This window comes from Amyelois transitella, chromosome W, assembly GCF_032362555.1.
Source record: "Amyelois transitella isolate CPQ chromosome W, ilAmyTran1.1, whole genome shotgun sequence".
NCBI lineage: Eukaryota > Metazoa > Arthropoda > Insecta > Lepidoptera > Pyralidae > Amyelois > Amyelois transitella.
In genome coordinates this window covers 3,609,610-3,621,789 of record NC_083536.1, presented here as the reverse complement: position 1 = coordinate 3,621,789, position 12,180 = coordinate 3,609,610, and the positions used below count along the sequence as shown (strand labels likewise).

General features: G+C 40.9%; 2 pseudogenes; one reads left to right on the top strand and one right to left on the bottom strand.

Moving 5' to 3' along the window:
- Nucleotides 1–1,406: 1,406 nt before the first annotated feature.
- Nucleotides 1,407–5,234, top strand: LOC132904075 (uncharacterized; annotated as a pseudogene).
- Nucleotides 5,235–5,796: 562 nt separating this feature from the next.
- Nucleotides 5,797–11,932, bottom strand: LOC132904074 (uncharacterized; annotated as a pseudogene).
- Nucleotides 11,933–12,180: the final 248 nt, after the last annotated feature.

Below are 12,180 nucleotides of genomic sequence, written 5' to 3'. Positions count from 1 at the left end.
GGATAAAAATTAACCTATATTTCCAGGTAATATTCTACCTATATATTAAATTTCATCAAAATCCATCCAGTATATTTTACGTAAAAGAGTAACGAACATCCATTCTTACAAAGTTGCATTTATAATATAATATTAGTAGGATGGATCTGGAATATAAGAATATCCAAGAGGATGTTGTTATATAAATGTAAGTAGTACCTACCTATCGCTACACAAATCTCAAACTCACGTTCGATCTATGTGATTTGTTCTTTTTTTATTATAGCCCACGGCTCCGCCCGTGGTAAAAAAGGAGCTCCTGAAGGTTTAATTTGTCTCTGTGACAATTTCATCAAAATCTGTGCAGTAGTTTCTGGATTTATTCATTACAAACAAAAAATAAAACAAATCTATCGCGGAGAAGCGTTATTCGGCTAGGCGGAAAACAAGGAGACCTTAATTTTTTATGAATACTAGTGTAAAAAATATATATTATTTATTCGTTAGTTAAGCTATCTGAATATGTTTTTAATAGTCAATTTATTGTGTGGTATTTCAATTAGATTTAGGAGTTAAAATACGACACCCGAATTCTGGTGTATTACAACATTTATACTGAATGGACCCACATAAATTATTCGATACTTAGCAAGAAATATGGTCGATTCATTCACTAAAACACGTTATGGATTTTATTAAAAAAAATACACACAAAAAACTTGCGTAAAAATGACACATTACGATTGAATTACATTTTTGTTGCTAACGGTATGTTGCTCGATTCGTGGCTACGCACCCCGCCCGCACCCCTTCTTCGCCAACGGTCGAAATTGACAGTGTCCGACGGCAATTGTTTATCGTATGTCATTTGCATAGTATATAATTAATAAACAATTGAAGAGTGATTGTTTGTGTTCAAGTGTTGTGATTATACTCATTCGTAGCGGAATTTACTAAGCTTTGTGTTATTGGAAAATATTTTAATGAAATGGGAATGAATTTCGTGCAATTAACGTGTAAAGTGTAAATGGCGGCCAAAAAAATGTCATCTTTAAAATGTTCGGGGCTACAGATGATACTTGAGGTATTTATTAGTATATAATTTTACTTTTATCTTGATGCTCGTTTCGTTATCTTTTTTTAGGTATACAGTTCATTGAATATAATTATACGGTTGAAGCACAAAGTTAACTTTTCTGCGGAAAGTCGGCAAAATTTTCATTGTACGGGACGTTACCGGAGTGTAGACTTTAGGAAATGCGGACGCGTCACGGGTTAAGAAGCGTTATTACTTTAAAAATATGAAAACGTATGTGGCTCAATATCTTAAATCCTGTGACCTTTGTCAAAAGTACAAAGCCACCAATTTAAAGCCAGCAGGTCTGCTGCAAACCCCAGTGCCCCAGAAGCGTTTCGAGGTACTGGCGATGGACTTGTTTGGCCCTCTTCCCGAAGGAGAAAAAGGGGAGAAATGGATCCTTTTAGTAGAGGATACTGCTAGTCGTTGGGTGGAGCTGTTCGCACTGCGTGATGCAACTGCAGAAACCTGCGCTAAGGTGCTTATTGAAGAAGTTTTTCTACGTTATGGCTTGCCCAGGCGGGTAATCTCCGATAACGGTACTCAATTTGTTTCGGCTGTAATGCAAAAGGCGATGTTTGTTTTCGGGGTTTACCAGGCTCTGATACCGGTGTACCATCCAGAGGCCAACCCCGCTGAGCGGAAGAACTGCGAGTTAAAGAAACATCTCGCCATTCTCGTGGGTACCGAGCATCGTTCCTGGCCACAGATGTTGCCAGCGGTACGTTTCTCTTTGAATAGCTCTTATAACGAAGGAACCGGCCATACGGCCGCATTTATAACTGTCGCACGTGAGTTGCGTACGCCTCTTGCAGTCCATACAGATTTCAGAACCATTGTGGAGCAGCAAAATTTTGTGCCTCAGATATCACCATATTTGAGAGATTTTGCCCGAATCCTTGTGGATGTCAGGAGACGTATTGAGTCGCAACAGGACATAAGGAAGGCTGTCGCCGATAAACAACGGAGGCAGGTAGCTCCGTTTAATGAGGGAGACATGGTCCTGGTGGAGGTTCATATGCCGAGTAATGCACAGCGTGGCATCACGAGCAAATTTGCTCCTAAGCGAGAGGGACCTTATCGCATATCAAAAGTTTGTAGTCCTACTTCTTATCTCGTCGTTGATTGTAACAACATTGTAAAGGGCAAATACCATGCCAGCGCCTTAACGCGTCACGTGGGTAAATCTCCTGTTATTGCGCATCAGCGCCATCGCGGCAGACCAGCCAAGTCACAGTCGGGTCGACCATGTAACTTGGAGGGGGAGGATATAGCGGGCAATATTGTAGGCTCTTCCGGGGAGACATCGCGTCACTCTCCACCCCCCTCGTCCATACCACGCCGATCCCAGCGCCCGCGTCGAGGACCGCCCGTGCGCCTCATTGAACAAGTCATTCTTTAAACAACGCGCGGACCGGTGCGGTATGCACCTCTTATTAGCGAGCGAGTTTTGTATTTCTTTTTATAAGTTACCGAAGTAAAGTTGTTATCCCGTAGTTGGCTTTTACTTCTCAATCTCGCCCCGCTATAGTATAACATTAAAGTTCTTTGGAAAAGAAGAAAAGGTAATGTTCAAGTTATCGTCTAAACATGGTTCAGAATTAACACTGTGTAGGGTGTCCGACGAAGATGAAAGAGAAAAATATTTATCATCAAAACTGTCGCTAAAAACATCAGACATTGACTGTTTGTTACAGTAAATAAATAAAATAAACTATTTAACAAAAATTAATATACAGTATACAAAACCAAATGAAATACCAAATATTTCGTCATCAACTTGTCAGACACATTTGAAAAGAGACAATAAAAAAAAACAAATGTCAACTGCCATAGTAACAGTAAATGACATTGACAGTAGTTTACTGTCAATGTCACTCACTGCCACTATGGCAGTTGACATTTGTTGACTGACAAAACTCACTGTCAATTATAGCACATATTATCTCATAACTGTACTGGGTACATAACCAGAACCCCGAGTGTAAGTTTTCATTTGTGAAAAACGCAACTAGTGCGTTTGCGTTAAGTTCCAATTTTGTATGTAAACTTGAACAGCGCCTCTAGCGGAAACTATTAGAAATAAAATGACGAGTGTATTTGTACAAACTTTTACTAATGACGATGAGTTTCTGAACGTTTCGACTGCGTTCTCATTCGAAGTCAAGTTTCGTGTGTTTTTGCGAGTGTAAATGTTAAATTTGACAGTTTTAATTGTTTCGAACCGAAACGCGTTAGTAAAGTAAATCACTTGGCTTTTGGCTTGTGAAATCATACGTGGTTTGAAATAATTTGTTAATAGAGAAGGATATTTATGACAATGGCAGCACGTAATTTTTTTGCCTGGAAGTTATTAATGGCTGCAGAAACTCAAGACAGCAGAAATCAACTCCGTCAAAAACGACGAGCTTGCCGGTCGTCTTAAATCCACTATGGGATATTAGTGAAGTGGAGTTTAGAAATATATATCGCTTATCAAAGGAACCATTTCTATTTCTTTGTGAAGAACTAAAACATTTAACAACCCTAAAGAAAACGCTGCAAATTAGTCTTCAGGAAAAGGTATGTACCCACATAGTCAGAGAGTTATCTTGGGCAGGTTTTACTTGTTAACACTAGTTTTTTTTTTTACATAAAAAAACTAATGTTCATTTTTTTTAGGTTCTGGTTGCACTATTTTTCTATGCAACTGGGTCTTACCAGCGTCCTGTAGGAGTGGCTAAAAGTCTATGCCAAAAGATGTGTAGCGTTTACATTCAGGAGGTAACACAGGCCCTTAATCATCCTGCGATGCTTGAAAAGTACATATCTTTTCCAAAGACACTTGCAGACAGACAAGCAGTCAGTCACAAGTAAGTACCAACTAATTCGCTATAAAAATGGTCAACCTCGGGTCAAACCGGGACTTCCAAATTTAGGTATCTGTCACAAAGTTGAGGATGTTACAGGGACATTGCTTTTGGGTGATTTTTATTTTTGTTAATTTTAATTGTCTTTCTCACTGTATTTTTCAAATATAGTTGTGATGTTGTGTGGTGTATGAACTGCAAGTAAATAATAATAACTGAAATGCTCACTAGCAGCAATACATCTTAAAATATTATATCATGTAATTCTAACTTTGACTATTTGTATCTATTTACAGATTTTTTACAAAGTATGGCTTGCCAGGTGTGATTGGATGCATTGATGGCAGTCATTTCAAAATATTTGGACCTCCAAGTGCAGAGGAACATTTATATTATTGTCGAAAATATTACCATTCAATAAATGTGCAGATGGTATGTTAAATTGAAAAATGAAACTATTTTTAATTAAATAATTCATTTCAAAATAACTCCAAGTACATACTTGTATTTTTAGGTGTGTGATAGTGATTGCAGAATTATAAATGTAAATGCTAAATTTGGAGGGCAAAATCATGATGCGTTCATTTGGGAGCACAGTAATGTTAACACCTACATGCAACATCTACATAACAGGGGTGAAATATTTTGGCTCTTAGGTGATTATATTTAACCCATACCTACTTTATGCAAAAAATGTTTATATTATTTATTTATTTTTACTTTAATGACAGTATTGGTACATTTTTGTACAAAGACTAATTTTAAATTTCAGGCGACTCTGGTTATCCTCAACGTCCATGGTTGATGATTCCATTTCTGGAGGTGCACCCAGGGTCACCAGAAGCAAATTATAACCAAACACATATGAGAGCTAGAGTGCTCATAGAAAATACCTTTGGAAGATTATAGAACCGATGGCGATGCTTATGCAAAGATAGAGTCCTACATTATAATCCTGAAAAGTGTGCACAAATAATACAGGCTTGTTGTATACTACACAATATTGCACTTGATTACAGGGTAGTAGAACCACATAATTATTGTAAGTAATAGATTAAATAAGTTAGTAATTAGTGCATTTGGGACTAGCAGTTGAATGTTTTCATCTTCTAGGAAAGTTGACTGTAGGTTATTTTTTTAACAACTTCCTGCCTATCCTAGGGTATTAATAAATTGTATTTTTTTTCAGATTTCAATGTACCTCCCCAGCCGATTGAACATCTCAGGGAAACAAGAATCTCAAATGAATTAATACGAGGAAGGGCTTATAGGGATCAATTAGTTAGAAAACTACAGAATTCATAATAAAATTATCAATTTCTATGTGTAGTATGTGGTGATCCTTGGCCCATCAGGCATGATAGGGACCAATATTGTTAAATGAGTTCCTTTCGGCGTTTCTTCTCAGCAGTGGTCGTTCCGAAATGCTAGTAGTTTGTAGCTTTGATAATATTACATATTTTTATTTTTTTTACATGAAAAAGTGCCTGTGAAGGTCTAATTTCTGAATAAATGCTTTGACTTTGACTTGGGAGAAACCTTTGTGGACACCAGCAGTGAGTGGACGTCCTTCTGCTGAAACGATGGATGTTTTAATAATGAATAGGATTTTATTATAGCAATATCCTTGAAATGCCTAATATAAGTAAATAAATATCATATACCATATGTTGAAATTTTTATTTTTGCTTATTACTTAATACGTATACAACAGAAAAACTTAAAAAAAATGTAACCATGCAATATTACCTAATTATGTACTAATTTAAAAAACAATGACCTTTTTTTTTATTACCTAATATGTTAGTAAAACAATAGAACTTAAAAAAAAATTACCATGCAATATTACCTAATTACGTACTAATTTAAAAAAAACAGTGACCTAGTCTCTTAAAAATCTACAATCATTCTATTCAATGCAGCTATTGCACTCATAGTTACATCCTGCCATCGATGTTGTGCCTCAATTTCTTTTTCTTTAATGCGCAGCTTTTCTCTCTCGAGTTCTATTTCATCCTCATGTTTTTTTCGGAGAAAATTTCGCCATTCCTCATCGGAAGATATAAATTGCTGCGTTGCCTGCTCAATCTGGGAATGTGGTCCGATAAGGCGCCTTCTCGGTGAACGAGCACGGCGTAATGGTGAACCGTGCCGACGACGAGGTGTCTGCCCTCGTTGAGCTGGCTGACGATGAGCTGGTGCAATATCCTCCTGGTGAACTGGCGGTGGCGTCTGCGTCGGTGGTGGTACATGAGGCTGGTGTGACGGTCCAGCCTCATTCCAAACATCAAGAACTGATTTTTCATTAGCAGGAATTTCAACATGAGTCACTGAAACAAAAATTGTTTTATACATAAAAATCTCAATTTACTTAGTTACCTTGATATCACCTCAAATAATAAATACTAACAAACCTCTTAAATTTCCCCAACTTCTGGTAATGAAAATATTGTAGGGCTCTCTGATGATTCGAGGACGACATGGGGCAATGTTTCAGGTAACGATAATGTCCTATCAGTATCCCCTGTTACATTTGGTTCCTGTTAAAATAATGTTTAAGTATGTAAAAAAATAATCCATTTTTTTTAAATAAAAGTTGAAAATATTTTATAATTAATTTATTAAATAAGGCACTCTTTGATGGTGAGATTCCTGATCGGTGGGGCAATGCATTGGTGATATTTTTGCATAAAAAGGGTGATACTAATCTTAGTTAAAAGTGGCTTATTTCTCCATGCTTACATTCAAAAAAATCCCACTGTCCACTTGGAACCATATCTTAAAAATAAAAAAGTTGTGCTTCTAAAAAGAGAAGCTTCTTGAGTGATAATCATACTAATTGATAACACGGAGAGCTTTTACAAGTAAGTATTTGATATGTAAAGAAGGTACAAGAAAAAATGTAACCTGAAAAAAGCCAGCTTCAGGCACCCCCATCAGACCTGTAGCAGCTTGCGGCCCGATTATACTGAGGACTCGCTCCTCCAGCTCAGAGAGTCGGATTTGTAAAGCAGGCCCACCACCAGTACCTCTAGCACCCTTATTAATTTTTGCTGCTTTATTTTTAGTATTATATTTTTTAAGTCACTCCACAACTTTGAAATGCATTAATACATTAAAGTCAAATATGTTAGGAATGTTAAGTAAAATATTAAGTACCTACCTATTTTATTACACGAATATACTTACTTTTTTCCATTTCTCTGTTGTTTTTGCTTCACCTGTTGCATCACCATTCAACAAATCGGTCAGACGGTCCCAAGCTTGGATTGTTTGGATCCTTCCACTAGCATTTTTAGTGGGTTTGTTTATATCACCATGTCTGAAATAAAATAGGTAAAGTTTCATCTAGTACTCTTTCAACTAGGGGGTAATAGGGGGTGTAGTGATCTGTGGGTATGCCGGAATAAAAACAAGTGCCTATATCCACGCAAATACACTTTAATGGACACACGTACAGTTTATAGAAATACAGAAGGAGCACAGAGAAAAGAAAGATAGTCCAAGCGAAACACAAGAAGCAGGGATAGAAAGTTCCACAACATAAAACAAGCGAGTAAGCGATTCACGTAAGGCGCGATACAATGGCAAGCGACGTGAGGTCTGCGGTGCATAGGTGAATCATAACTAGTGGGGTACCGGCCGGCCGGTCGTGTCCGGCGCATCGTAGGTACCCGTAGCTATACAGCTATGATGCGTTATCCTTGCATTAGTTTGCCGCCCGGCTTTGCGTGTCGATTATATTTTGTAAATGTGTAAATATAAATTAATATATAAGTTGTAAATAATATGTAATTAGAAAATATTATTAAATACTATAAATTATATTAATATATAGGTAATATAGGTAATTATTATATAAATAATGATAAATAGAAATAGGTTCCCTACATCACTCCCCTCCAGAGACCGTGTCTACGGGCGATAATAATCTGGGAAGTGTACTTTTCTCCCCGAACGCGTTGTTCGTGAGACAGGGGTGTCGGGAATAACGGGAATGTCGGGAATTTCCCGGACTTCAGGATCTGAAGGAGCGGGGGATGGTAAATCTTGGGTTGAGTCGTCGGACAGTATGTAGGCTGGTTTCAGGCGGTCTACGCTTACTGTCGTCTCTTTCCCTTTTAACCTAATCCTAAAAAATTTGGCACTTCTCTTCAGAACTTCGTGTGGCCCTGTATAAGCAGGCTGAAGTGAGCCACGCAACATGTCTTCCCGAAGAAATACATGGCTGCAAGTGGCGAGGTCTTTGAAAACGAAAGTTCTGTGAGATGAGTGGTGCTGAGGGGGAACGGGACGTACATTCTCGGCGAAAGACTTCATGCGAGCTGAGAAGTCGGTGATGTCGGTTGTGTAACCGGGGACGTTGTGACCGAAAAATTCACCAGGAAGGCGAAGTGGTTCGCCATACACCAACTCAGCCGATGAGCTTTGGAGGTCTTCCTTAAAGGCGCTCCTGATGCCAAGGAGAACAAATGGTAGGGTCTCCGTCCAGTTGAGACTTGCGTGACATGTGATGGCTGCCTTCAGCTGCCGGTGGAAGCGCTCAACCAAGCCGTTGCATTGTGGGTGGTATGCCGTGGTCTTCCGATGATCGAAACCAATGGATTTCGACAGCTGCTGGAATAGCGCTGACAGGAACTGTCGTCCGCGGTCGGTAACGATCTCGGTGGGACAGCCGTATCGGGATACCCAACAAGCTACAAAAGCTTTGGCCACTGTTTTGGCGGTGATATCGGTAAGCGGCACAGCTTCAGGCCATCGCGTAAAGCGATCGACGAGTGTGAGACAATACCGATATTCACCGTCAGGGGGTAGTGGGCCGACGAGGTCCAAATGGACATGTTTGAATCGCGCTGAAGGTAAATCATGCGTACCTATAGGTGACGCGACGTGCCTGTTTACCTTCGAGCGCTGGCATGCCAAACATGCCTTTGTCCACTCTCGGCAGTTTTTCCGCATCAGTGGCCAGACAAATCGTTGTGCAACGAGCTTGGCTGTGGCATTAGCACCGGGATGTGAAAGTGAATGAAGGCAGTCGAAAACTTGTCGATGCAGTGGCTTGGGAACAAAGGACCTGGTTGCCGGTGTACTGACGTCGAAGTACAGTTCAGTACGACTCCCAGGTACGTTCATTTTCTGGAGGCGTAAAGACGTTATGCCTTGAAGGTGTTCTGATAGCTCGGGGTCTACGGGTATATGCAGTTCACAAATGCGGGAAAGCGTGTCGGCAACGACGTTGTCCTTGCCAGAGATGTGACGAACATCCATTGTGAACTGCGAAATGAAATCGAGATGTCTATACTGACGTGGCTAACAGTTACTTTTCCGCTCGTGGAAAGCGTAACATAATGGCTTATGATCAGTATAGACTGTGAAGTCAGTGGCCTCCAGCATATGTCGAAAGTATTTGATACTCTCGTATATTGCAAGGAGCTCACGATCATATGGAGAGTATTTGACTTGTGACGGGCTCAACTTACGTGAGAAAAACGCCAGTGGCTGCCAGTTACCATCCTTTAGCTGCTGCAGGACTCCACCTATCGCCGTATCTGAGGCGTCAGTGACGAGTCCTAGTCTAGCTTGGGAATCAGGATGGGCCAAAAGAGCAGCGTCACAAAGGCTCCTTTTGCACGCTTCAAAGGCATCCCAAGCGGTACCTGTTATGGCAACAGGGTGAGAAGCTTTGATCGACCCAGTGAGTAAGGCATTCAGAGGAGCTTGAATCTGGGCAGCGTTGGGCAAAAATCGCCTGTAAAAATTTATCATGCCCAGGAATCGCCTGAGCTCTCTGGCTGTCTTAGGCACTGGGAAATCAGCTAGGGCCATCACTTTTTTGGGAACGAGGTGTAGGGGTGATGCCTATTGGCTATCGGACGGGCGCGCGATACCGTTAGCAACCATAGCATCGAACTCAGTCTTTGCTATTTTCAGTTTGTCCGGTGCTAATCGGCGGGGTGAGCATGAGACTGGGGGTCCAGGAGTGGTTCTTATATGGTGTGTGGTGTTATGCTTGACGATATCCGGAATACCAGCGGGTCGTGTTATTTCCGGAAATTCGGATAAAATGGCATGATACCTACTGTTACCACCAGTTGATATTTTTACGCTGGACACCAGGGTGCTGCGGGTGGCTACTCTAGTAACAGTGCTGACATTGGTTAGGCTATCGATTAACTTTTGGTTCCTGATATCAACGGTAAGTTGGTAAAATGATAAAAAATCTACGCCAATGATAGGTTTTGTAACGTCAGCAACCACAAAGCGCCATGGAAAATTCCGGCGTAAACCTAAATTTAAGTTTAGCTGTATATAGCCATAAGTGTCGATAGCCGAACCATTGGCAGCACTCAATTGATAGTCGGACTTAGCACGGGTACAGTGCTCTCTAAGTGCAAAAATAGGGTACACACATATATCACTACCAGTGTCTATTAAATAGTCTATGTTGCTCGAGCGATCCTTAACGAAAAGGCGACCGGTGTGAATCTGGCAGTCGTCCGTCGCCATCACTGACTGCCGGGAAGGTTTCCCGATTCGAAACGGAAGTCGCACGGTTTCACACAGTATTTCGCGTTAGATCCGTGTTTATGATGATACCAACAGACTGGAAAGCGCCGATAGTTGGATTGGGACCTTTGAGTACGCGATGACGATCCGCTGCGTGACCTGGGTCGATGGCCTCGCTCCCGTTGACACGGCTGTCGGCTGATTTGCATCTGGAGCGCGCTGACTTGCTTTGACAACTGCGCCACCTGCTGTGTTAGGAGATCGATCGATGATGACGGTGCTGACGACGACGTGGCGGCTACTTGCTGTGTCGGAGTCGTGCACACGATCGGCTAGTTCCGCAAGAGCGTCCAGAGACAGCGAGGGTTGTGAAGCGATGATCGGCTGCAATCCCGTGGGTAACCTGCTAGTCCAGATCGTCTTCAAAAAATCGTCAGGTATGGCTGGTCCAGCGAGATGTTGCAGGTGCCGGAGAAACTGCGACGGCTTGCGTGTGCCAAGCTGCTCGTGCATCAGTAGCTGCTTCACCTTATTTTCGCGCGACACAGACAAATGCTTAATCAGCTCGGACTTCAGGCGCGCGTAGTCAGCTGGACCGGTGAGAATATCCTCTACTTCGGCTGCATACTGTCTATCCAGCGTTGCAAGGACGTGGTAGAATTTGGTTCGGTCTTCAGTTATCCTCATAATGGCAAACTGTCCTTCCACTTGAGCGAACCATATGGCAGGTTTCTCGGGCCAAAACGAAGGAATTTTCATATGGCCAGGCGCTGAGGGTAGAAATACAGGCGCCGCTGTACTTGCTGCGTCCTCAAATTTCGACGCCGCCATCTTATCTTGCTTCTTGCCATTGGTACGTACAGTCACGTTGTCGCTGTCCGAATCCGACATTTTCTCCAAATTCCGTGTCCTTAGGGGTCACCAGTTGTAGTGATCTGTGGGTGGTGGTGTGTGATGCCGGAATAAAAACAAGTGCCTATATCCACGCAAATACACTTTAATGGACACACGTACAGTTTATAGAAATACAGAAGGAGCACAGAGAAAAGAAAGATAGTCCAAGCGAAACACAAGAAGCAGGGATAGAAAGTTCCACAACATAAAACAAGCGAGTAAGCGATTCACGTAAGGCGCGATACAATGGCAAGCGACGTGAGGTCTGCGGTGCATAGGTGAATCATAACTAGTGGGGTACCGGCCGGCCGGTCGTGTCCGGCGCATCGTAGGTACCCGTAGCTATACAGCTATGATGCGTTATCCTTGCATTAGTTTGCCGCCCGGCTTTGCGTGTCGATTATATTATGTAAATGTGTAAATATAAATTAATATATAAGTTGTAAATAATAAGTAATTAGAAAATATTATTAAATACTATAAATTATATTAATATATAGGTAATTATTATATAAATAATGATAAATAGAAATAGGTTCCCTACAGGAATGTATGTAATTCATTAAGGTACTTACTTTTCCATAAAATTAACAAGCATTTCAAATTGAGACACACAGGTTTTCATTGTAAAATGAACTATTTAACGCTTTTAAATTTTACGACAAAACTTTGGACGCGGAATGTAGAGCGAAAACAAACACTGAACTAAAGTCAAGTACCTAGTTGGGAGTTGTATGTGTTTTTGTAAAAACTCAAAAACCGCGCGAACTGCAGTTGTCTTTTTACTCTTGCAGTATAAAATGAAACAAAACATATTCATTATTACTCCAATAAATTAAGAAGCTTCAGGCAAACGGGAGTAAGCATATTTGA